At 44.5% G+C, this 27,840-nt stretch overlaps 1 long non-coding RNA gene across 1 annotated transcript in view; it reads left to right on the top strand.

Moving 5' to 3' along the window:
- Window positions 1-3,940, top strand: part of LOC138504765 (uncharacterized) — a 216,047-nt gene extending 212,107 nt beyond the window's left edge. The window contains exon 3 of the long non-coding RNA XR_011279955.1: window positions 3,904-3,940. This is a non-coding gene — a long non-coding RNA (uncharacterized lncRNA). The remainder of the gene's footprint in view (window positions 1-3,903) is intronic.
- The last annotated feature ends 23,900 nt before the right edge of the window (window positions 3,941-27,840 follow it).

Below are 27,840 nucleotides of genomic sequence, written 5' to 3'. Positions count from 1 at the left end.
TTCGGTCGGATTTTGCGACTGCACGGGAGCAGCAGGGATTCAGCTGCACATCGCTCGTCAGCTAGCCACGCCCCCCCAGGTCTTGGTAGAGTTGAATTTCCTCTCCATTCATTCGAATTTGACCCGCCGTTCTTGCTTTCCTCAGAATGTTTACCTTCTGGGAATATGAGGTGAGTGCTACTAATATGTCCCTTGGGCGTACACCTGGATCTCCTGTTCTCCTTGGGCCCACACGGTGCACTCAGTCCAGTTGAATCTCTTCTTGCCCATTCCTTGCTAGAATGTCCGTGAAGACCTGTTTGTCTGCCCCTTTCAGGTCTTTATCCTCCACTGATTCCGCCATATTTTTTATTCTAATGTTGGACCTTCCGAAATCGGTTTTCCAGGTGCTCACACTGAATCGCCAGATTATTTGTGAGGCGTGCTATATGTTCTAGGGCTTCCCTGCTTTGTTGTGCTTCTTCTTCAACATTTTATACCACTTTCTCCAGCGTGTCAGTTCTCTCTTGCAATTTCACCACATCCACTCTCAGTTCCTGCACCGATTGTTTAATTTCTGCTAGTGCGTTAAACTGGATAATAAATGAGTACATAAATTGCTCTTGGAATTCCTTAAACCAATTTTGCATATCTTCTTTGGTTGTCGCCATCTTTACTTCTGGGCTTATCTCTGCGGTTTATGGTTTTTGAGTTGTTCCTACGCTTTTCGAGGGAGTTGGGGTTTCAGTGCTCCACAGCTGTTTTTTTACTTGGATCTTGTCTTGCCTAAGGTTTGAGTGGAGTCGCTTGCACCACTTTCCCCCTTGTCTTGGACATGTGAGCTTTTTCAAGGGTGCTAGTGATTTTGTTATATGTTTCTTCCCTCTTATTTGCCTATGTATGAGGGTCTCGATCCGAGGGACTCGCTGTTATCCCGCTGTCTGTCGCTTACTCTGTTCCGGGAATGTCTTACTTCCAGAAGGTCCCCCACTTTGTCTCAATCTTCTTGGACCGCTTTTGCAGCACTTTTTGTTTCCTGGGACTAGAATCCCTTCTTTCCAGGACTGTCTATTCGGATTTCACTCTTTAATCTCTGAGTTCTTTCGTGGAGTGCTGGCCATAGCTTGGGCTTCCTTTATTACCCTATACCTGTCCTCCACCCTCTTGTATTGATATGTGTGGCTGGGGAGAGAGATTGCTCTTTTTATGAACTTCAAATGTCTGCGTTGGTCAATTTCCAGAGTCCGGCGGTCTTTTATGGCGCATATTGTATCAGTGTTCTTATTTGTGATAGCAGGGGTATCCTCTCTGGTATGCTACGCCACCTTATTAAGCACAAATCCTCTCGTGAGGGTTATGGTGTTTTTTAAAAACTTCATATTGGTGATGCGTGCTATCGTTATTAGTTCTCCCCTCCCTGCTGTGTCAGTCGTGCCGTGAAACGGCTTGATGGCTCAGAGCTATTTCTGCCCCGATTGTTATTATTGTAGTAATTATATGGTTCAGCTCGGCCTGCATGCGCCAGGGATTTATCTGTTGAATATCTGTTGAATGAGGCTTTGTATTTTGACATATATCAAGCCTGTCGGTTTCTCTTACTTGGAGCTTGGGTCCACGTTACCTTCCACTCCTACGGGGCCCGTGCTCTCTTCCACTCCTCTGGTCGCGTCCCGGGGGCTCCTCCTTCCACTCGTCCCTTCGCACGTTTTCGTCTCTAATGTGCACTCCCGGGGGACAGAGGGGGCGAAGTACTCCCTAAGGTCTTTCTCTTTCGGTCGCCTTTTATTAGCAGCCGCGTTACAGCTGACGGGCTAGTTCGATGGGATCCTCCTGCTACCTGGTTTCACAGCTCATGCCGTCCTTGATCTTCGTCGCAGATTTTGCGCACCTATGTTTCCGACTGATGCCAACGTCAGAGGATCCTCTCCTTCTGCTACTGGTTTCGGAAATGGAGGGGAATTAGTATGCGGCCAGGTGGAAAGAGACTCTCAGGCACGTCCTCCTCTGCCAGCCGTCATCTTGGAATCCACACTTGTCTTTGTACCACCAATTAGTAATTAAGGTCTGTTAGTCTTCCCTCAGGCTCCTCTGTTCAGTTGGCGGGGTCATGGGTGCATTTAGACTCACAGTATCAGATTGTGAATATAGGGTTTTTATACGCACCTGCTAAGGCACTCTTAGTATAATCCCCAAAACCAAGCAACATCTGTTTGAGTTGTATGCCCTCTCTGCTTTGGCCTGTTCCGCTAGGCTCTGATGCAGTGATTGAAGAACATCAAAAATGGGTTGTCCTAGTTCAGTATTTGCTGCATATTGTACTGTTCAGGTGTGCCGCCCACTTCCAGTTGTCCAGTGCTGGAGGCTTCCCCATGATCTTTTTTCCTCCACTCAGGAGAAGCTGCATGCTTCAAATATTTGCTGCTAAGTCTGCTGTATTACTACTATTTCAACACGGTTACATCTTCTCCACAAGTCTATCTCTGTTTATGGGGAATTGGCCATCATTGCTCTCTCATCAACACATCGTCTCTTTGTCACATGACGCCCAAGCTCGCTGCTCAAAACCAGAAGCTGACCAGCCAACAGAGATGTAAGAATTTTGCGGGCAGATGCCTGCAGTATAACTCAGACCTATCTTGCCCTCCAGAGTCAGAAGGAACTTGAAACAAAGCTCTCAGGGCTCCAGATAAACGGCGAACCTGTCCATTAGATCCCTTAAATCTGGTTAATACTTCCAAGTAAATAAAATAGGGGGTAAGAATACGCAAATATCTTTTCCCGGTTGCTCCTCCACTGCTTTGTTCACGTATTCATAGCAGTGTCATCCGTAGAACATGACATAAAGAGGACCTCAGTGAATGTGTTAATTACAACATTTTCACTTGATCAAACATACTCGAATCGAGAATGGGAAATCCCTTTTTGTCCATAAAATTCTCCTTTACTTCCAACTTGAGAAGGCATTTATCTGGCTGTTGGTAATTGCTCCTTTGGGCTTGTTGCACCTAAAAAACTAGTAGTTGTTTGAATGAGACCCACTGTACCCACCTGCCATGTACCCCCTTTTCCTTTTACCTTTTAAACCTGCCTCAGATTGCATGGCCATTTCCACTGTAACACAAGGCCTGGTGACTGCTCCAAAATCTTTTGAATGGGGAGTTCTAAAAAAAACTGCAGGAAACTTTTAGTTGACTGAGGTCAGTGGGAGTCCAGGGATCAAGTTCTCATTGCATTGAATAATAGGGCAATCTTCCCAGCAACGTTTTAAATTGTTCCTTTTTTTAAGTAGCAAACGTATAATATTGTTATCCGTCCAGCGACTCAATTCACAGCTATTCTTCTGACCTAATCCTTAACCAATTCACCGCCAAAATGCTGTAAGAGGAGGTCCTTCACAGCAGTGGGCCAACATACCACCTTTTGTTTTCACATAAGTTGTATCATATTTTTTGAGTTCTCTCACAAAGTACTTAATACGAGTGACACTCGTTCTCTATCTTGCTTTATATCTCGAACACGGTTTTTTAGATGGAATATGACCCCACTTCTTTTTCTGCCTTATTTTTACCAAATGCCAGGCAGAACCCTTGAGATATACTCTTTTATGGTATCCAGTGTCTGCCAAAAGTAATCAGAGAGCTATTGTTACAGGTAAATAACATTGTTAACAAAAAAGAGCTTACAGATCTTGTGGTTGTTTTTTATTGTAGATGCCTGCTGTTAGTGTTTCAAACAGTGACCTCAGTCATGTATATTGTTTGTACTAGAAATGTCTCATTAATCAACACAGCAAAATATGGAAATATTTGAAATGACATATATTCAGGCATTACAATTGTCAATTTAATTGGTAAACATAAAGCTAACTGTTGCATTACTTTTTGTATTCTTCTTCCCAACCCTTTTTTTTTTTATCAAACCAAGTTACAAGCAGAGATATGTACAATGGAAGAAGAGAAGGTATTTTTATGAATCTTTATTATTGCCAATATCATCAACAAAGATCTTAAAGCTACAATTTCTGATAACAGTATACCACACAGATTATTAAAAATCTGAATGTATGCAGAAAAGCATGATGTGTAATGTTTGAATGATAATTACAATACATCTATTAAAAATGACGAAGAACATCAAATAAGGGAACCAAAACACATGCTTGGTCAGGTTATTTGTACAACAAAATTCATAGTTAATGAAATTCAATGTGAACAAAAAATGCGTACATTGATAACATACACATTCATTAGTAAAATGTCCTAAATTAATAGTGAAACAGGGTTTTAATGTAACAAAACGATACAATAAGTACTGTGGGCAACCAGCAAAACATTTCCAATTTTCATGAGAACATTTCGTAATAACCCCTTTTTTATTAGTTTCGGCTGAATGGTGATACAACCATTAATTGGCATCCATAGCCAGGTACATAGTAAGAGGGCTAGGGTGGGGATAAAACGGATTAAGTGCTGCAAACCAAACATTTTGTGCAGTGTGTATTGTTCTGCATACCAAGTAGCGTTTTGCTAAAGGAAATGTCTGAGCTCACAATACTGTTGTGTGAATGCTTCCTAGAGCATACCAATCTCAGGCTGAAAGCAGCACGAGAGGACCGTGGAGTACCTGCTTTCCTCTTACCCCCCTGCCCAGGCATTGCTTGTGTTCAATTTCTCCGGTCGTTATAAGAAAGCCGTGGAATCAAGGGGATCATGCAGTTTTGTCCAGCTACAACGTTACTGCAATTTACCGTACACAGCTCCTGCCCAGTCACACAATCAAAAGTAGTGGCAGCAGGAAGTCTAAATGTGTTTTCTATAGATAATGTAATCTGGCAATAATGGACAAACTGGGTGTAAGGAAAACGGATCATGCTGTGCGAACTGTAAAATTGACATTCTATACTCAATGAATATAATTAATTCTGCCATTCAGTGCTTACTGAATATAACAATCTGTTCATGCAGTGCTAACTTGGCATTATATAATCTTGGCAACCTGTGCTAACTGTGGCTAATGGAAAATGACATCAATGTGTTCATTTGGCATAAAGCAATATGCTGATGTTGTGCTAGCTGCCATGGTATATGCCATCCATTCTGGGCTAACAAGGCATGATCAAATCTGGCCATACAGAGATAAATTTGCATAATGGAATTCTTTCACAAAAGTTCAAAATAGGCATGACTGAATCAGGCCTTTTGAATATGGCCAAATTCTATAAGGCCTTGTTTGTACAGCATGGTGGCAACTGTGCTAACTGGATACAATGAAAAATGGCAACAATGTACAATGTGCACAATTAAATCTAACCATTAATTGCTGTTTCTGCACAACGTAAATCAGTCGTGCTGTGCTAACTGAACATAATATAATCGGAAAAATGTAGCACCTACTGGATAAAATAGAACATGGCAACAACGTACTGACAGAGTATAGTAAAACTTGACGGGGAAGTTTTGGTTGGGCGTAATGGAAACTGGCCATGCTTTGCTAACTCAACATAATCAGATACTGATCACGCTGAGCTAATTGGCCATACATCTGGCCTTTATGTGCTAATTGCGCTTAACGAAAAGCATACACACTGTGCTATTTAGCATCATGGAAACCGGCCAAAGTACACACATTGTGATTTTATGATGAATTGCTTACTGAGCACAATGTTAACTGACCATTCAAGTAGAAATAAAGTCTAGCTATCATAAAAGAACTGTACAGTCAAACTTGAATGCAGGTTCAATTAAATCAGGACAGGAAACTATCTCAACCCATTTCCACGTCTAGGGAATTAAAGCAGGGGTGAATATTGGCCCCTGCTTTATTTAATCTTTCCATCTCTGACTTGGGCAATCACCTGAGGGTTGGCCTGCCTTTCACTCCCCGTGTTTTGAAGGATGTCCCATCCAATGGCTACTGTATGCAGTTGACCTGATCCTTTTGGACCACACACCTGTAAGTCTGCAAAGACAGCTCCAACGCAAACCTGAATGGCTTCAGAGTTGATGTTGATGAATCCAACAGTCTGATATTTAAACCAGCACATGTCAATAAGAGATGGCCTAAACTTGGTACCTCTATAATTCACCCTTGAAAGTTGTGAATGACTACAGGTATTTGGGGGTTTGTATCACTGAAAACAGCATGGAAATACCCTATTTTAATCAATGTAGACAGAAATGATAATTCATCTGCGCTATGGCCCTTACTCTATTTGTCCTACTCTCTTGTTCTATAAACAGAAGGTTATTTCGACGCTCGTGTATGGAGCGGAGTCCAAACTGAGGCTTAGCACCTAGATTGGAATGTAATTGGGGTATATTTTGGAAACAAGTTCTATCATTACCTCGAAGCATTCTAATTGAGGTTGTGCGTTATGAGCTGGGCCTACCATCTATATCTAGTCTGGTTAAATGGAGGGCTCTGGCTCTTATGAGAACATGTATATTGGCTCAGCCAAACTCTGCATTCCTGATTTGAAAGAGATCAATGTCTGTAGGCTCTGACCAGGCTTTGGCCAAATGGGAAGCAGAATGTCTACAGATCATGTCCTTAGTGGACATTACCATGGACAGATTATTAGGAAATCCTGAGAAAGCTAAGGAAAAGCTTTGGCTATACGACTGGTCGGAAACGTTAGCCCAATGCACTAAATATAAATCCTTTGCCAATCTCAGAAGTGAGATAAAATCTTTTAATGTCCTACCAAAGTATTAGGGTAAATTCCCTAGCCCTGTGTACAGAAATATTTTTCTCAGAATGCCCCTTAACATATTAAGTACTAAAGAGGTTCAAGGCATGCACCATAGGTTGTTCCAATGAGGATAGATGTTGTCATTTCTGTAGGGTGCCATCTGAAACAGAAACTTGACTGAGAAAAGAGTTTTTTACTTGAGCACATTTTCTGACTACTACACATCCTTAACAGAGTAAGCAGTCTGGGCCATCATATTTAGTGGTCATCCCGTAGCTCTAACCTTGGCCATGGTGAGGTTTGTACAGTATATGGGCCAGATTAGATCAATTCCGTTGCCCTTTGAATGTGGAAGATTGTGTTTTAGTTGCTTTTATGTTTACAGATAGTGTTTATTTCGTTTTTAATCTAAATGTGTTATTTTAGGGATATAAATCCCTAAATTCCTGTTCTAGTGGCGTTGTGTCAAGATAAAAGGGCCTATACTAAGAAAAAATGATTGCCAATTCCTTACAACTAATTACAGAAAGAGTATGGGAAAGGGTATCAATAAAGAAAGAAGTGTTCTCAAATCATAAGTCAGGGTGTGATTGCCAGGGGTCTCCCTTCCCCACGTTTTCAGCACTGGATAAGGTGGGACCTTGGAGCACAGCACACGCTCAGGCTTTCTCAGCACGAGCCGACAGTTCCGTATCAGCTATCAGGTCCTTCGATGGTTAAGTCTCTTATCAATAAAAAGTCTCTCGCCTTCGAGGCCTGATGCTCTCAACAAACAAACACAAAAGGTCTGTTCTACGAACACTTTGGGTGACGGCTTCCCCTCTGGGTCTCCCTCTTCTGGGCGCAGACCCCTCCGTAATTGTTTTCAACAAATTCACAAGACAGTTCCCTTCTCAGTGAACTTTGAGCGATAGCTTTCCACCCCTGGATCTCCCTCGGCCGGGCTCGGATCCCAAATGCCAAGGGGGACACTTCCCTTCTCCTTGTCTTGCAATACTTCTTGCTTTCACAAATCTTTGGCTTTTTAAACAGTTTTTTGGGCTTTTCCCCTCGTTGTCGGTTTCCCTCTGCCAGGTTCACTCTCACCAACTTTTGGTTGTCGGCTTCCTCCTACCGGGTTCACTCTCGCCGACTGTTACAGTTCATCACAGAACTTTAGACTTCGCCCCTTCTCATTAGCATTCCTCTGCCGGGTTCACTCTTGCTAATCTTTACGAAATACAGTTCATGTACTAATGTTCACTAGGCAGGATTCACTTCCCTTAGCTTTCACAATCATCTGCTGGTCAAAGACTTTCGTCGGTACAGAGGATTTTACATTACCCCTGTATGACCACTTTGACCTTTCTTAGCCTCTTCCCAAGGCCTTCTAGTTACGGTAGTCTTTACCGTTGGGCAATCGTCCAGAGTTTCCTGTGTGAACACCCACATGGTGTCGGACTCCTCTGTTGATGGTTTTCCCCCTCCTTCGTTATTAGTATCACTTGTTTTTCAAAGTTCAATTTAGCCTTTGGCTACTTTTCGTTCAACACAGTTTGGTTTCTTATCGACACTCCCCTCGACCCACTGGCTGCGATGAACCGCTTGGCTTTCTTCCTCTTTGGAGTCAAGGTTGGGACCACAGAGACAAGCATCTCTTCCTGCCTTGGTAATCAGTGGAGGAGGGTCTCGTGTACCGTTGAAATCTGCTGCAACACACTGCTATTGTTCTCGGTCATATCATTCCCTTTGCGGAGGTTCCACAAGCTTGGTCAGAAAGGGCAAGGTCGACTCTCTCCTTGTCACCCTCTCGGTATGCGCCGTCTTTGTCCTCCTCTTGAACTGCTGTGCTGAGTTAGCTCTTATGTCATGCGGTCTGCCTTGCTCGTCTGGTGCTCTTGTGCTCCACCTTTTATCCCTGTGGGGAAAGGAAAGGGCCATCAGGTCTGTGTAATTCTGGTTAATTGCCTGACATTGCCTGACCCTTGTGTAGGGAGATGTCAGGTAAACTGCTCTTGGGTTAATCTGCTGTCTTCCATGGGGTAAGAAAGGGTTTGTGTCAAAAAGGTTTTTTTTGTCATGGGAAATTATATTCTTCGTCCTAGGGGGGTTGGATTCAGAAGGGTGGGATTGCTAGGGTTTGTGAAGCAAACGGGAATGATTGGGATTATTATCACGAAATAAACAAGGGGGTTTGTGGGAATGGTAGTTTTTTATCTGAGCAGGTTGGAAATGCAGGAAATGATAATCCGAGGGACGGGATTGGTGGGGTTTTGTCTAAGTAGATTGGGTGTTCGAGAAAGATTAACCATAGGGATGTGGAGAAGAATGATTGGGAATATCCGGGTAGAAGACAGGATAGCAGGGATTCCGGGAGTTGTGGTTTTTGATGGATTCATCAGATGTGAAGGGGTTGTTGGATTCTAGTAAGGGAGACTCATTGAGTGGAAGGGAGGTAGTTGTAGAGCAGCCTATAAAAGCCATAGGGACTTCTCTTCTCTGGTATAATACTTCATCTCACCTTGGATATTCCCCCAAGAATAACCCCGGGTTGCCCGACCCAGGTGATCCGCCCTCGATCGTCCACCCCCAGGGTTGGGATTTGAGAGCACCAGCCCTTCCCTGGCCACCTGAATAAGGGATTCTCAGGGTTTACTCGGGAGCATACCCTCAGGTTTCTCACACTGCACACGTTCCCTTTCTTGTGCTTTAATATATTCTCAGCAGCCTAAATAGTTTGGGTGCGCATGGGAGCTGGACGTGCATCCCAACAATAATATATCAGGAGATCTAAAATATTCACTTTTTCAACAATGTTTCTGTCCTGTAGTCATCATATAGATGTAGCTAAGCTGTTTTAGATATTTGATATCTATGCACATAGTGCACCTCATTTCAATAGAACAAATATCTTAGCCATCAAATTCAAGTTTCATACTTCCATTGTAATAAACTACTGTAAAGGGAAGCTTCCGGAAACATTTTGTGCACTGCATTGTGTTCCTTTTTAAAAATTCAATCTAGGTGGTTGTGCTTTACTTCTTGCATCCATTTTGTGCACTGAATTGTGTTCCTTTTTAAAAATTGAATCTAGGTCGGTGAGCTTTACTTCTTGCATCCATTGTGTGCACTGCATTGTGATTGTGCTTGACATCTTGCATTCTGTTTGTACATTGTGATCCTTTTAAAATTGATTCCGGCACCCCACCTATTGCTCTGCATTTGTATTTGTGCCCTCCTTAACTACTAGGTGGCCTGATAGTAAGGGCCAATACTGTGTGGTGCAGCCCCTCCTTTCTTTTCCCTTTTCTCATCAATCCTCTGCCACTAAAATGGCACTCACCATCTCTTCAATCTTCTCTTACTGCTACACTATCACCAACACTATCACCTATCCTCCCTCTCTCACGAAATCTGGACGTAAAAAGCACAAAAAAGACATCCTGGGTGCAAAGCCTGGCCTTCCCATCGCATACACCTATGTCAGTGCATCTTCCAGAGAGATCTTCACCGACATCCTCTTGTCTGTCCCCTCTCCAGACCTATGGACTTCTCATCTCATCTCTACTCTCTCCCTTTTCACATCCTCTCCCATTAATGGTGGCACCAGGTGGGAACTCCTCTTGGCAGGTGTTAGGGAGAATTCTCTTAAATGTGTTGATTTCCCTTACCTTTTGAAACCCCCAGCACCTTTGCTGGATTTCTAGAACTTGAATGTTTACCTGGAAGGAGTGTGAGCCTTTTTATCCCACTCTTTCATGTATTTTGATGTGTGTTTTACTTTTGTGTTCTTTGGATATGGAGTTTTAGACAACTCCATAGGCATCATCTTTTTCTTGTGTGTCACACAGCACCCTCAGTGCAGTAGCACAGGGATGTCTTTCAGACTTCCCAAGGTTTAAATACCTTCTCTGGGACTGACTACTGTCTCCCAGTGAATGTAAAGTTAAATTGACTTTGCTAGTCTTTTTAAATTGCACACACTGCCTTACAGCAGAGTGCTGGAGGGAATATCTAGTATTCGCTATGCCTAGAAAACTCATGTAGTCCTCAAAAGCTACCCTTTCCTCTCAGAATGGCTGGTGGCATTGGTATTACCATGATTTTCCCCTCTGTAAAAACAGGTTCGATCGACTTTTTTCACCATTTCTTTTTAAAAAGGTCCTTCTAGTGCTTGTCTGTGCACGCCAAACCAGGTTTGGTCCCTTTGTTCGTTTGCCTTTGGCGGGCTTCAATACTGAAGCCTCCCTCTGGCGCCTGAGTGTCTGGGTGAGTGTCTGGGGTGGACAGGATGTGAGGGAGGTTCCCGAAACTCCCTGTGCTTAGTCTCCTAAGAGACCTGAATGCACTCTGGCGTGATTGGCTGGCTGACTGTCCGTCAAGGACAGCCACCGTGCTGGGTGAGTGGCAGCCAGGCTGGAATTAATGAGAGCAAACAGTTTAAAAGCAGGTATCTGGGACTTGGAAGGCAGAGTCGACCACTGGAACGAAAGAATCGAAGACGATGCGAAGGAAGACTACTGCTGCAACTCCTGGACTGTTGGTTTGCCCTGTGAATCCCTGCTGCAGGTCCGAATAGCTTGAAACTACCTCGAAGGAGAAGCCCCGTCAAGGAAGACTTCTTCCCTTGAGCTGGTGGGAACTCACAAGCCACCTGGAAACCATCTCCATACTGGTCGAATTTTCTTCAGAGTGCTGTTGAAAACCGGATAGCCAGTGACAAGGATACCAGTTTGTGGACTTTAAGGCACTCACACCTTAAACCGACATTTTGCCAAGCTTGTGGATCCATCCCCGTGCAGTGCAGGAACCTCCCGACATCCTCCCTCTTGTCCCCACGACTGAGGCCCAGGAACAGCGAGATCTGCAGGAACTGCCAGGAACAATTGCTTCAGCTACAGCTTTTCTTCATTACAAAGGTACTGTGCAAACACGGTTGAGAAATCCTCTCTGCCACGGTGAAAGTTTGTGAAACATTCCAACCTTTGGAGTCTTGTTCGCTCCTAATCCGACATATAACTCTTTTTCGTGCAAACTACTTCTAAGAACATTGGCAAAGACTTAACCGTTTACTACCAGAACTGTGCTATCCTATCCAAGACACTGATCCATTGACTTTGGCCCAGGCCTGTTGAATTGAATGGCCTCTTGTAGTGAACTGAAACTATTTGCTGTGCCTGAGAAAGTATTTGTGTTTAATTCTTATTTTTTTTATATTTTATTTGAAAAAAACTAGTTTTTACATAAAGAAAAAACTTTTGTTTCAAAATTCCATTCCTTCGTTACATTACATATACAATAGTTATCATACAATTTGCACTTCTGAAGCGTCAAGGAGGCAAAATAGATAATTAGGGCGTTATCTCAAGGTTTCGTCGATCTGTTATCTAGAAGACAGTCAACCCAGACCTACTTCTAAGAAACGGAGAAAAGAAGAAAAAAGGAAAGCCCAAGCAAAAGAAACAAAACAAGGAGGAGAAAGAAAAGAATATCAAACACAATTGACCAAACGGCCTACTTCGACACAACAAGTGGATGTGGAATTACTCCATCCACTTGGTTAGCCCACAAAATATCTACTCTGTGGTAATCAGATTGGAGAGGGAACTTCAAAAGCGCATTCAAATCATTTACAATGGCACAAACATGTTTAATGTTGTTGCCAGAGGAAATCACACACCACCATGCCGCCATGCCGCCATGTCCCCATCTAAGGGTGCAAATTGTCCCAGATGTAAAGAGCGTAAGTCACAAGTTGCCAGGCAGTCCAGAATTAGATGTTTCAAAGATTCAACTGAATCGAAGCAAAAGCGGCATTGATTGTTTTTTATCAAAGGATTTTTTCTTTGCCATAGGATTTCCTTCGATTTCAGAATGTTTAGTCGAAATCTGAGGAATTGCTCACGGTAGTGTTGAGAATAACATCGTGTCAAATAGGATGGCTGAGCGTTTAATTTTTTTTGTTCATTGCCCAGCCAGTTGCATGAGGCCAGCTTTTCACGTTTTTCTAGGTTGACAATCCATGCCCAGGCTTCACATTTTCTTTTAGCATGTTGTGGCCGAGAGAACAAGTCGAAATTACTAATTGCCGCAGCATCAATCCATTCTTGCACTCTTGACCGCCATAGGTCCAGCAGGCAGCCGTGTTTTGACTCCTGACTGTTTGTGAATATGTGACAGGCTGAGGCTCTACTGTCCACTCTCATCTTTCGCATAAGCGAGATGGATTTCCAGATCACGTGACTGAACAGAGAATTCAATGATAGTTCATGTCGTATAGATATAATTGAAACACATTGCGGAAGGTCAAGGGCACGTCTCCAAAAGTGGCCTTCAAGTTGGTTCCATGTTTGCTCATTAATGTTCCAACCTGCTTCTGCGCCGAACGTTAATATGGGCACTACCGTTTGTAGGTAGAACATTAGAATTGGTGCTAGAGAAAATTTGACAAAACTTTTATTTAGTTTTGCCGCTTGAAGCGCTAATCTTGAGGACTTCAGTTTTAAATCTTTGACCCACTGGTCTTCGCAAATTGAGTTGTTAAACTGAACTTCCCAGTGAAAGCAGCTAAACTGTGGAACTCCCTACCACACACTCTTAGAATGGACTTACCCTACCAAAATTTCCGCTCCAAGATGATGTCTTGGCTGAAGACAGCCGCTGTCTAAACATACTGAGCCAGGATCTGCTTCTCCCTCTTGTCCCTTGGACATACAGGACACACAATTGTTAACTGTATATATGTATATTTTCCGTGCTTTCCTCACTATTACTGTGTTTATGCCATGTATATATTCTATTGTCTGCAACTAAGCTTCACAAATTCTTGTATCTGCTGCGCCCTGTTACCCTAGGGTATTCCGGCGCATTACAAATAATAAACAAACAAACAAACAAACTCCCAGATAGCGAATGGAGTTGACTGAGGACAAAAGCTGGCCACCAACAACCCACCTAAAAGCTCTGTCTTTTCTACTAGTCACAGATCCAATTGATACAATGTTTGTTTTGTCTGTGTTTATTAAGAGTTCATTAGTAGATAAGTAATCGTAAAGACAGAGAAGAAGGCGTTGTAGGCCGATCTGAGTTCTGTCCATCAAAACCAGATCATCTGCATAAGCAATATATCTTACAGGGATCTGGTTTATTGTAGGCGGAAAACAATGAGCCTGGTCAAGATGAATGGGAAGATCCACCAAAAACAGTTTAAATAGGTCAGCTGCAAGGGGGCATCCTTGCTTAACTCCCCTTGTTGTTGGAATGTTAGCCGATAATTCTCCGATCTTATTGAAGTGTTCGAGAGAAGAGCCATTATTGGATTGAGGATATCCGCAGGGCAGTTCCATTTATGCAGTTTTGACCAGAGCAGGTCACGATTTATACCATCAAAGGCCTGCTTCATGTCAATGAAAGCTAGGTGGATTTTAGATCTCGCTTTTAGAGCATCCAATTTCAAAGTTGTTAGTATTGAAAGGTTTACGTCTACAACTACATCCTTTGAAAAGCCAGTTTGACGTGCATCAAGGATTCCTGCCCATTGGGCCCAATGCACCAGCTTCAGTCTTAGGTTGGAACCAAAGATTTTACCGATTAAATCCAAGAGGACGATGGGGCGATAATTTTCGGGGATGTCCCAGCTGCCCTTCTTGTGTATCGGAACCACAATTGCTGTTGACCATGACTCTGGAAGTTTATGGGATTTGGCAATTTTCTTGAAAAGACACTCAATGAAGGGAGCCCACAGCAATATGTTCTTCTTTAGCATCACATTGCTAATCATATCGGGCCCAGCGGCACGAGAGTTTTTTTTCATCGTGATTGCTCGAGTGATATCAGCCTGTGACATTTCTACATCCCAGGGCGCGATTTTGACCTTGGGAGATGGTTTGGTCACATGGGTCGCGCTGTTGAATACTGTAAAAGAGTGTTTGCACCAAATGTCACCAGAGATGGTGTTCTGGGTTGAATTTAGGCTGTTTACGTAGCCCATATTTAGAATTTGCCAGATATCACGTGTGTTTTTCGTTATCATGAACTTCATCATTAGTTTTGCACGATCTTACTCAACGATGATTCTATGGGACAATGCCCAATTCCTATAGCTCGCTCTTCTTGCCTTCACTTCTTCAGACGATTTGATTCTTGAAATGTTTTTTTTTTTTTATTTGTCGCAAGTCTCTTCTTAGCTCTTTCTTTTTGTCATGCATGACCTTACTAAATAGATGTTTATGGCATTTGTGTTGTTGATTTAAGTCATTGTTATCTGTTATGTAGGTCGATAGTAGGGGGGTGTAGTCCACGCCGTGTGGCGAACTCAGAAGTCTTTCAGTTAAGCAGCCGATCTGATTTACGCTTAACCGAAGGCGGTTACCGCCAGTATTCGCCTCCACAGGTAAAGTGTATAAAGACGCAGAAGCTGGTGCTGCCAAAAGGCAACCAAGTTTTAGCAGCATATGGTCGCTATTAGTCATTTTTTGAGAGCACAGTGTGGTGACCTTTGACTCAAAATTCCTCGAGACCCAAAAATAGTCAATAATGCTGTGCGATGACTCTCGGTGCCAGGTTGGTTGCGCAGGGATGTCGCCTCTGACTGCGCCATTCAACATCACGCAGTCGCGCATTTTCATTGCATTTGACCATCTTTGTTCCTTTTCACCAAGGTCTTCGTAGGAAATTTGACTATAGCTTTGGTTTTTTGGGTCATAATTGAACCATGAGCAATTTAAGTCTCCACAACATATGATTGTCAAATTATTATGCCTCAAAATTGCATCATCCATTAAGGAACATATGGCATTGACAAAGACCTTTTCGTTGATTTTAGCAGGATTCCAGTAGCAGTTGATAATCAGAAGGGATGATTTTACCTCTGAGTTGTCGCTCATTGTGTGCATGATTGATCCTTGAACAAAAGGATTTGGGTTTGAGCAAGCCGGGTTTGACCAGTTTTGAGACAGACGAACCATGGTCAATAAGCCAGCACTTGGACGACCCTGTCAGTGGCGGCTGCTTATTCAGGGCGTGGGGGCTGATTTATCTTTTTGCGCAGCGCGGCAGCACTATGTTAGCTAAATAAATAATCATATTGCATCGCTGCTGGGCCTGATCTGAACACACACACAAACTTACAGAAGGGCGCGTCCCATTTTATGCAGTTTTCCACCTTATTACTGCATGGAGCTCGTAGGCTCTGCGCAGTTTACCTAATCCCGGAGATGGACATCAATGTTGGAGGCTGGCGGGGCGCTACAGCTGTGGCCCCGCCAGTATCATTTGTGCGCAAACAGCGTAGAGCGAGGATCGTATCTGCACATAGTAACAGTTATTCCGATTTCTTATTGGCTGTTTAGCAGCCAATGACAATCTGTTATGATGAGTGTGGGTTGGTTGGTGATGGGCGCACGCGCGCCTCCACTTTCTTCTCACTTGTTAATCAATTCAGCCAGGGCGTGGTCGGCCTAGCTTCCTTCCATGCTGAGGAGAAGAGCAGAGCAGGCCAGGCACGTGTGGCCTTAATTTGTTAGGACCGAGGAGAGGAGTCTGCTGCTGTCCACTGAAGTCTGAAATGTAAGTAGCTCCACCAACCTGCTCCACCAGCGCAAGCCTGGACTACTGGTGGTTCTGGTCCATCTGGACCACCAGAAAGGCCGGAGGCAGTATGGCCTCCTCCCATTCCCTTCCTGGAGGAAGCCCCACTCTGTGCCCCTGCCACTCACTACCGAGCTGCCAGTTTTCTATTTGGACGCTATTTGGTCCTGACCGTCTGTCTCCCCAGCTGCATGAATGATTCCATTAATTTGTTCACGTGAAGTGAACCAATGCGAACACTTTTTCCCTGAGCCTCTCTGCGTACGTAGACCACCACGGTCCATGCAGTGCTGTAATCACCTGGTCCGGGGCAGCCAGCAACCTTGGGAGAGATAATAGATTGCGACTTTATTTCAAATGAGCCAGGCCTTCCACAGCTCATATGACACATCGCCGTGTCTGCTCGTCGTGTATAGCGTGTGGAAGACACACACAAATAATGTATGTTTTATTTTGGTGTGCTGCGTGTTTTTGAGTGATGATGTTGAAAGGATAACGGTCCAAGTAAGTGTGTTGCATGACTCGTATTGATCAGTAACTGCCCATGGCATGTTTAAATCAAATGTTGTGACTAGAAAGCCTTTGGGAGCTAAACGCTGCCTTGTGTGGTATTTCTGTTTGTTTTCCAATTCTAAATGTGGTCATGTGTAAAAATGGGCAAGCACGAGTCAAATGTTATAATATTCTTTAATCAAAGGGTTCCCCCCTTCTCCACCCAAAACACAGCGCGATCAACTCTGGTGAATGGCAGGCACCCTCGTATTTCGGCCGTCATTCAGGATAGAAATGGGCCGTTTAGTTGGATGGTCTAACGCAGCGCTCGTGTCTAGGGCCGACGTTGTGTATGGAGCACGAACGTCATTCTCATTACAAGGAGAAGTGGGAGAGGGCTACATGGCCCTAGCACATTTAGGGCCTAATAATTCACAGAAGCGTTTTATAATAGCAAAGCTCCTTTGGAAAACGCTCTGTGAATCAAGGTAGTTGAAATGCACGAGGGCAGGCCCCCTTTACTGCTACTTTCCATATGGGGGAAACATGCACAACCCACAGTGGAAGACCACGTTTTATTCCACTTGCAATAGCAGGCGCATCCTCAGACATTTTGGGGCATATTACCTCAAGTTTGCACCAGTGCAAAATGAAACATGTATAGCAGGATATCAACATTGGTCCATTCTGCTTCTTTTTGTGTAGGGATATGGCGCAGTCATTTTTCAGCCCACATTACATAAGTATTTTGCCACTATAGCAAAACAAGTTTTGCCCATGTTTGCCTATTGCGCAGTCGGGAATGGAGCAAACACGTTGGCTCTAGAGTTTAGACTTAGCTAGGGCCACATTAACTAAAGTTTTCAAGCAAGGAATGTCAATGCATTTATCGGATTATCTCATTTTGTTATTTACTTTATGAGGAACAGAGCAAATGAATACTGTTTCACTTCTCTAAATGGGGAATGAGAATAGGGTGGATGCACAATCATTATTTCACATGACTTGGAGTAAACACAAGCAGCACAACTGACCTTTGTTATAGAAAACATGCACCAGTGTGGTGCAGTTGTGCATCGTATTTGCAGCGTAATTGGCCTTGTGAAAAAATGCCTTGACTCAATGCATATTTGCAGAAGGATACTTTTCGCCTTACTGTGAAGGGCAGTGTAGTGAATGCTTCTTGTCATATTGTTCTGATGCAAAATGAATGTTTTGCCTCCCTTTTTGGCACTTTTTATAGTTCGGTACAGCACCTAGACACTCAATCCATAGTGTGCACTTATTAAATGACCATATATATATGGCATACTCACATATGTACAGATGGTGGGTTCGGCTGATTGGTTGTTGAGCCTATAACATAAGAACACAGTTCTGCAACAGAGCTAAGCAGAAGAGAGATTAAGGTCATTTGCATTGAAGCACTGAAAATACTTTTCAACAGGTAAACTAATCCCACATTGGTATGTTAGTTGCTTACTGGACATGGAAAGTTCAAGTTGGTGGGTATCAGTTTAGCTAAGTGACATTGGCATGTGCTTTGATGGAAACTTTTATGTGATACAAATATACAGCATAGATGAGTGGTTATCGAAGTCCGCTCCCCAAGATTGAAATCCATTGCATATTTTCAGGGATAAAATACATTGGAATACAGTATATCTACATGCAAATTATTTGTATATTCAGTGGTAATCTTACAAACCTGGTGTGGTTGTGGTTCTCGAAGACCAGACTTGGAGTAGACTTTTGACAAAGACTTTATAAAACTTAAAGCTGATTGTTTAACTTCGAAATGTCAGACGCTGTGGCATATGGTAGTTATTAATGTTTATAGGTCTAATGAATCCTATTCCTAATTTCCAGGCAAAAGTTCTCTTGGCAATGTAATTAATTCCTCCTCATCCATTTAATACCATTACACACCTTTGGTTGTTGGATCTGAACCTTATTTGCAGCCACACATTTATATTGGGTCTATACGAGGCGCATTAACCACAAGTCGTGGTGAGGATGGTACATGGACCAGAAATCCAGGTCGTGTTGAACTTAATATCGTACAGGGTTGCACACGCTCACACACTGTCATGATCTCTGCTTCCAAAAGGTCAGGGTTTTCCCAACTCCCTTGGAAGCAGATCCATAACCCAGGTTCCGAGTGCCAACCAGTCCCAATTGGGACCTTTTGGACCCAGTCCTGGCGCCAGTGGCACCAGGCTCATAAATATGTCCAGTCCCAGCGCTGGAAGCGCCGGGCTCATAATGCTTGGGTGGACTTACCTGCAGCAGACCATGCTGCTTACTTGCCTGCCAGTTGAGCCTCTGATCCTCTTCTGTTTGGAACTACTTTTCCTGTTGGGTGGGGCAGGAGCCACTCCCTAGATTCAGAACACTGGAACTCTTCTGGAAAGCAGGAACTCTTTTCTTACCTAGGCGTGGCTGTGGAAGGAGAAACCTAAGCACTACAGGAGGCTATTTAAACCACACCCGATGGATGAATCTTGCTTTGCGTTATTCTGCATCCTCTGCAGCAGAACGCTCATCGTGTCTTCTGCATCTGATCCTGGGCCTAAGGAAAAAGGCTTACCATCCTGAATCCAGTCTTCAGCAACACCTATAAAGACAAGAAAGAACAGGTTAGCATTACGGGCTTCAGTGACAGCTCTTCACTTACCTGGTCCATCGGCTGTCACCAACGCCTCGCGCTGCATTCCGGCATCTGAAAGACAAAGGCTTACCTACTCTTTGTGCGCTCCGGAGGTCTTCACACTGCATTCCGGCATCTGAAAGACAAAAGCTTACCAACTCTTCGCACGCTCCGGAGGCCTTCGGCGCTGCATCCCGCATCTGAAAGACAAAACAAGGTGCGTTTAAAGACATTGGGGAACTTTAATACTCACGTGCCATTACTCCTTTCCACATCTAACCCAGTGGGTATTCCGGCACCCTGCAGCCGCTCCGAACTTGTACCTGCAAAATAAAAAGACAGTTAGAGCGCATCGTGAAGCAGGCAACAAGCGCTTACTTACGTGCTTCCAGGCGCTTCTATTCATCACACGGGCTCCATCTTCAACTCACTTCAGCCCGTCATCCGCCATCGCCGGAACCCTGCAAAACAAGAAACATCATTACTAAAGACTTTAAAGACATTAGAATTACTCGAAACTTACCGTTCGTGCAGTAAACGACGGACAGCAGTCCTCTGAAGTCAAGAGGCCTGCTCCCCTTATCCAGTGAAGAAACTGGTTACAGCACCCTGCCCCGAGGCAGATGGAGAGCACGGCGTTCACTTACCTAAGGTGAGAGCGTTAACCTTTGGGGTTCTACAGGAGAAGAGAAAGGGAAGAAGAGAGAGACATTCAATAACCCAGTTCCTTAATCCCATATTTTCTATCTGCAGACATCTTACCCTTCAAGTCAGACATACAGTGCACAGAGGTCCAGCCCAAAGAGCCAGCCGTGTGTTACACATCACCTTTGAAGATACGGTATACGCCCAGTCAAGACCGGCGCCTCTACGGGAATCAGGTGAGCGTTACAGAACGCAAAGCCTACCACAAAACTCCCGTCCAGGCGCTATGGAAACCTCGGATACCGACCAGCTAGCCCAGTTACTTGGGGAACTAAGGGCAGAAGTGCATGCAGCCCGTCAGGAAACGAACGCTCTAAAAAGGGAACTGATTATTTCCAAGGAGCGAACAGATGATCTCGCTAGACAATTGCTACAGTCACAAGCCGGACAGACCCCGTTACCCGCATCTGGGGGAAATCTTCCTTCTACATCCTCTATGAGTCCAGTGCAGATCAACCTACCTGGGAATGTACCTCTGGCTCCGCCCGAACGATTTTCTGGTGACCCAAAGAGGTTTGCAGTATTTATCAATCAGTGCCGGTTGCATTTCTTATGCCGGCCAGCAGCCTTTCCAACTGATCAAGCTAAAGTAGCTTTCGTGCTTTCGTACCTTAGTGGCAATGCGGCAAACTGGTCGATCCCTCTAGTAAATCAAGATGATCCGGTCCTCCATGATTTTCAAGCTTTTCAGCTCAGTATGGAAAAACTGTTCGCAAGACATTCACAGGGGCAGGCCTTGGACAATGAGCTTCTTTCGTTGCGACAAGGTAATCAAGACCTTTTGGCTTATATTGCGTCTTTCAACAGACTGATAGTGGAAACTCAATGGCCTGAGGACAAAAGGATTACGCTGTTTTATAGAGGTCTACGTGGAGAGCTCAAAGATGTGTTAGCCCAAGTAGTGAATCCCCCACAAGATTGTTCGGACTATATAGACTTAGTCGTTCAAATAGATCACAGACTGCAGAACAGGAAGGCCGATCGTTCCAAGTTTGATGCTCGAGTATTTTCCAAACCGCCAACTCCTTCCAAAGGAGTAGACTCCGGGGAACCCATGCAAATAGGGGGTCTGAAAGGTCCTCTAACACAAAAGGAGCGGGAAAGGAGAAAACAGTTGCAATTATGCCTCTATTGCGGAAACTCAGGGCACTTTCTTCGAGACTGTCCGGTGAAACCTGCCAAGAAGGCAGTAGGAGCTGCAGTTACCAAAGTTACAAACTCTGAGCAGGGAAACGACCTCGCCCGACAAGAATAGAGGTCCTCTTGCCGAGCGTGAAAACCAGTTCCGTGACCTCGCATTTCGTGATACCTATGGTCCTCATTAGCCCTGATAATCCGGATCGATTACATGCAATTGAAGCTTACATCGACAGCGGTGCCATCGGCAATTATGTGGATCAAGAAATGGTTTTGAGGATGAATCTAACTCTTTGTCCCAAGGCTGTAAAGGACGTCATTACTACGGTGGATGGTACGGAGATAGCCTCCGGGCCAGTAACGCATACCACTCAAGAGGTGACGCTAGTAAGTCAAGATGGACACCATGAGAAGATCGTGTTCGATGTGATCAAGGCCCCTCAGTTTCAGATTATTCTAGGAATACCTCGGTTAGAGAAACACAATCCTCTGATCGATTGGCGAGCAAGAACGGTCCAGTTTCCAGAATGTGTCTCTACTTGTCACCCTCCACCTGGTGTTGCACTGGCAGCAATTTCTTCAGGGACTCCCCAGTTACCTCCCGAATACCTAGAATACCAAGATGTTTTCCGGAAGGATCAGGCTAACTCTCTACCTCCTCATAGGTCTTATGACTGCCAGATAAACCTGATACCTGGATCTACTCCTCCTTGTAGTAGAATTTATGCCCTCACCGAGCCTGAGAACCTTCACCTTCGACAATACCTGGATCAATACCTGGCAAATGGGTTTATTCGTCCTTCCAAGTCCCCTGCTTCTTCAGCTTTGTTCTTCGTTCCAAAAAAGGAAGGAGACCTTAGAACTTGTATAGATTATCGCTCCCTGAACCAGATCACCGTTAAGAATAGATATCCGTTACCTTTGATCCCTGAACTCCTGGACCAAGTCAGAAAAGCATGCATATATACAAAGCTGGATCTTAGAGGAGCTTACCACTTGGTACGAGTAAAAGAGGGCGATGAATGGAAGACGGCCTTCCGCACCAAGTATGGGCTATTTGAATATCAGGTCATGCCCTTCGGACTTTGCAATGCCCCGGCCGCCTTTCAATATTTTATGAACGATGTCCTCAGAGAGCTCATAGATGTGTGTGTTGTTGTTTACATTGACGACATCCTCGTTTATTCTTCATCGGAATCTGAACATCGGAAACATGTGAAAATGGTCCTCGAAAGATTGTGTCAACACAAACTTTTCGCTAAGTTGGAAAAATGTGTTTTCAACGTGACTGAAGTTGAATTCTTGGGATTCATATTATCACCTGGCGGAGTGCGTATGGATTCAAAGAAGGTCGATGCAGTTCTCAAATGGCCATCACCATCCTCCGTAAAAGGTGTGCAAAGCATGTTAGGCTTCGCTAACTTTTACCGCAGGTTTATCCCCGAATTCTCTCGAATAGTCCAGCCCATCACTGCCTTGTTAAAGAAAAACAAACGTTTTGAATGGTCTACCGAGGCGGAACAAGCTTTCCAGGATTTGAAGACTAAATTTATCTCTGCACCAATCTTAAAACACCCTCGCCCCGAACTCCCCTACATCGTGGAAACTAATGCTTCAAGCCTTGCCATGGGGGCAGTTCTATCACAAAGGGACCCGGTAACCAATCAGTTGCATCCCGTGGCATTTTGGTCCCGCAAATTCTCGCCTCCTGAAATCAATTACACGATTACTGACAAGGAACTTCTGGCTATCAAGTCTGCCTTTAAGGCTTGGCGGCATTATCTGCTGGGGGCCCGACACACCGTTACTGTGATTACAGATCACCGAAACCTGCAATATTTGAAAACCGCAAAAGCCCAATCCTCTAGACAACTCCGTTGGGCATTATTCTTTGCCGAGTTTGACTTCATAATTACCTATCGACCTGGTACAAAGAACGGTAAAGCTGATGCCCTTTCTCGGATGGGAGTGGAAGAACACTTGATCAACCCTAAACCTGTACCAATCATTCCCGAACAAAGAATTCTGGGTGTAATCGCCACAGAATCCATAGAGGAAGTTAAGGATAAAGCCAGGCAACTTGTAACTCCAGCAGACATACAGAACTGGCATCTGCAGGGAAAGGACTTTGCAGTAAAGGACAACTTATTGTATTTCCAAGAACGATTATACCTACCCAGCACAGATTTACAGAAAAAAGTAATCTCTTGTTATCACGATTCTTTAATGGAAGGACATCCAGGTATGGCCAAGACCTCAGAAAAGATCAAGCGCTACTTCTGGTGGCCGTCTTGGAAAAAAGATATCAGAGACTTTATAATGTCCTGTGGAGTATGCGCCCAAAACAAGAGTCAAAAGGAAAGACCAGCAGGCCTCTTACGCCCTATTGACATCCTCCCACCTCGCCCTTGGCATACGCTTTCTATGGACTTCATCACCGATCTACCTCCATGCTCCGGATACAATACGATTCTAGTAATCGTGGACTTATTCTCCAAGATGGCACATTTCATTCCGCTCAAAGGCTTGCCAACAGCAGCAACTCTGGCCCGAGAATTTTTCGAAATCATCGTCCGACTGCACGGTTTTCCTTCGGTTCTAATTTCGGATCGAGGTAGTCAATTTATTTCTCATTTTTGGCGAAGTTGCTGTCGGTCGGCTCAAATTGATGTGAGACTATCGACCAGTCACCACCCTCAGACTGACGGACAAACCGAGAGGACCAATCAAACTCTGGAACAGTATTTACGCTGCATGCTGCAACAAACTGAAAAAACTTGGAAAGACATCCTTTGGATAGCCGAATATGCCTACAATAACTCTGTCCATTCGGGAACTGGGAAAACCCCGTTTTTTCTTTTGTACGGCAGTCACCCTCGAACCTCGGAGTTGGATCCCCTCCAAGATCTTGAAACACCAGCAGTAGACTACCTGCATTCTACAATCACCCAAGCCTTTAAGGAAGCTGTTTCTCACCTTCAAAGGGCTAAAGAACAATACAAGAAAGGAGCAGATCAACATCGGAAGGAAGCCCCTCAATATCAAGTAGGGGATCAAGTCTGGTTATCCACCAAATATCTACCTCTAAAAGGGCCACGCACATTCAACCCAAGATACCTTGGTCCCTATTCCATCACTACCATAGTAAACCCAGTAGCGGTCAAGTTGGACTTGCCCCCGCACATGAAGATACATCCGGTCTTCCACGTCTCTCTATTAAAACCTGTGCAACCTCAAACCCGACTAACTAAATCTCCAAAACCTATCCTAGTTGATGGAGAACTCGAGTTTGAAGTCAAAAGCATTCTGGACTCCAAGATCTCCAAATCTAAACTATTTTACCTAATTGACTGGAAAGGCTACGGCCCCCAAGAGAGATCCTGGGAACCTGCTGAATATGTCCACGCTCCTCGCCTAATCAAAAGATTTCACCGAACATTTCCTGACAAGCCAAAACCCCCGGAGAAGCCCGGTTTGGGAGGGGCCTTGAGGGGGGGTACTGTCATGATCTCTGCTTCCAAAAGGTCAGGGTTTTCCCAACTCCCTTGGAAGCAGATCCATAACCCAGGTTCCGAGTGCCAACCAGTCCCAATTGGGACCTTTTGGACCCAGTCCTGGCGCCAGTGGCACCAGGCTCATAAATATGCCCAGTCACAGCGCTGGAAGCGCCGGGCTCATAATGCTTGGGTGGACTTACCTGCAGCAGACCATGCTGCTTACTTGCCTGCCAGTTGAGCCTCTGATCCTCTTCTGTTTGGAACTACTTTTCCTGTTGGGTGGGGCAGGAGCCACTCCCTAGATTCAGAACACTGGAACTCTTCTGGAAAGCAGGAACTCTTTTCTTACCTAGGCGTGGCTGTGGAAGGAGACACCTAAGCACTACAGGAGGCTATTTAAACCACACCCGATGGATGAATCTTGCTTTGCGTTATTCTGCATCCTCTGCAGCAGAACGCTCATCGTGTCTTCTGCATCTGATCCTGGGCCTAAGGAAAAAGGCTTACCATCCTGAATCCAGTCTTCAGCAACACCTATAAAGACAAGAAAGAACAGGTTAGCATTACGGGCTTCAGTGACAGCTCTTCACTTACCTGGTCCATCGGCTGTCACCAACGCCTCGCGCTGCATTCCGGCATCTGAAAGACAAAGGCTTACCTACTCTTTGTGCGCTCCGGAGGTCTTCACACTGCATTCCGGCATCTGAAAGACAAAAGCTTACCAACTCTTCGCACGCTCCGGAGGCCTTCGGCGCTGCATCCCGCATCTGAAAGACAAAACAAGGTGCGTTTAAAGACATTGGGGAACTTTAATACTCACGTGCCATTACTCCTTTCCACATCTAACCCAGTGGGTATTCCGGCACCCTGCAGCCGCTCCGAACTTGTACCTGCAAAATAAAAAGACAGTTAGAGCACATCGTGAAGCAGGCAACAAGCGCTTACTTACGTGCTTCCAGGCGCTTCTATTCATCACACGGGCTCCATCTTCAACTCACTTCAGCCCGTCATCCGCCATCGCCGGAACCCTGCAAAACAAGAAACATCATTACTAAAGACTTTAAAGACATTAGAATTACTCGAAACTTACCGTTCGTGCAGTAAACGACGGACAGCAGTCCTCTGAAGTCAAGAGGCCTGCTCCCCTTATCCAGTGAAGAAACTGGTTACAGCACCCTGCCCCGAGGCAGATGGAGAGCACGGCGTTCACTTACCTAAGGTGAGAGCGTTAACCTTTGGGGTTCTACAGGAGAAGAGAAAGGGAAGAAGAGAGAGACATTCAATAACCCAGTTCCTTAATCCCATATTTTCTATCTGCAGACATCTTACCCTTCAAGTCAGACATACAGTGCACAGAGGTCCAGCCCAAAGAGCCAGCCGTGTGTTACACATCACCTTTGAAGATACGGTATACGCGCAGTCAAGACCGGCGCCTCTACGGGAATCGGGTGAGCGTTACACACACCACCTATTCTTATTTTTTCCTATGTATAGTGTTCGGTTATTTGGGTTTCAGAGAAGTGTAATATAAATCATGACACTGTACCACTAGTTTGTTTGTGTTTTATACACCATCACACTTGCACATGTAAGAATAATGTACCACCATTAGTACCTAAAACATAGTGCTTTTCAGGTCATATTTGTGTGGGTTTGGACAGTGAATTGCTCATTTTGGAAGACCTTTTTCCAAAATGTTCACAGGGGTAAAACACTGCACCCCTCTTGATGTGGGTTGGACTCGCTCGCTGCACTCGCTTGCTTCCAAATTCGCCCCGATACATTTACGCCCCACCACCTTTCAAAGTCACCAGCCCCCACTGCACCCTGCGCATTTTTAATTGCCGGGTTGACTAGAATGGTACAACTATCTCTCATGAGCGCTTCAAGGAGCCACATCTCTTGTAAGCAAATTGTGAACACATTTTCAAGTGGTACGTCAAAGCCATTGAACAAGTGGTTAAACCCACGAGTATTCAAGGAGAGAATGGAAAAAGGTACGTCCTGAGATCGCAATCATGGCTATTCCTGTATATTTTGTCTCGAGTGATTTGCTTGTTTGCCATTTGAATGACTCGAGTGACCATGTGTAGCAGCAAAACTCAAAGTACTTCGTAATTGCGTCACATCTACTGCTTTTTTTGTAGCTCGAATGTTGGCAGGACTCTCAAAGTTGATGTTCCGATTATCCTTCTCAGGTTCAACAGAAATGTCAAAACCGAACATCATTAGGTCATCAGCAGCTTTAAGTAATGTGTTACGGACTCGAGCTGACTCAATATGAAGTAAGACTGCGTCAGAGCATTGTTCGGTTACATATTCAACGATTTTGATGTCGTCAGAGTTGATCATACGCAACGGCGGTATATGTTTGAACAGCCTTAACACATTTGCGCTGTTGAGGTTCAACTCATTATCATCTCTGTGAATATTTTGTAGTCTTAATTCTTATAACCTGTGTCTTTTGACCCACTTTTTAAAGTTACTGAAGTTCCATTTTGCTCCCAGGAGCCTAACTTGTTCAGAAACATATTGGTTGGGTACCGCAGTGTATTATAGTGTGATATTGAGCTGCTTATTGCTAGTGGAATGTTTTCTAAATGACTGTGTAAATACATTCATATTGTTTTACCAAGAAACCTGGAGTAAGTGTTTGTTTGAACCACTATGATTGCAAGTCCTTTGTGTAACACCTTGTACTGCTCACATCCCCCTTGAGATAAGCCTGGCTGCTCAGCCCTGCTTCCACAAAACTGTGTAGTACAGACTTATACCAAAGGTGAGATTGTGCTTACACCTGTAGTCTTAATTGTGTGTAGTGTTCCCAAAGGGTACTGCATGTAATTCTGCCTAACAGCGGGCTTCTTCTCATCACGCTTCATAGTTAATGTCTACCACACGGCACTATCCTGGTTCAGGGTCCTCAGGCCAGCCTCCTTCTCTGTGACTGGATCCTGCATCCCTCATTAACTTTCTTCCTTCTCCTGTCTCTCCCCCTACCACTCCCTCTGCCCCCCCTGACTGAAGTACCATGCCCCTGTACTCCACCTTAGAAAACCTTCAAAGGCAGACTGTCTCCACTTGGCGACTCTTTCCACCTGCTCAGTCAACAAACACTCTGC

Source organism: Ambystoma mexicanum, chromosome 11 (assembly GCF_040938575.1).
Source record: "Ambystoma mexicanum isolate Mex_15411 chromosome 11, UKY_AmexF1_1, whole genome shotgun sequence".
NCBI classification, from domain to species: Eukaryota; Metazoa; Chordata; class Amphibia; order Caudata; family Ambystomatidae; genus Ambystoma; species Ambystoma mexicanum.
The sequence above is the reverse complement of the archived record's forward strand: the minus strand, read 5'-3'. Positions and strand labels throughout refer to the sequence as shown.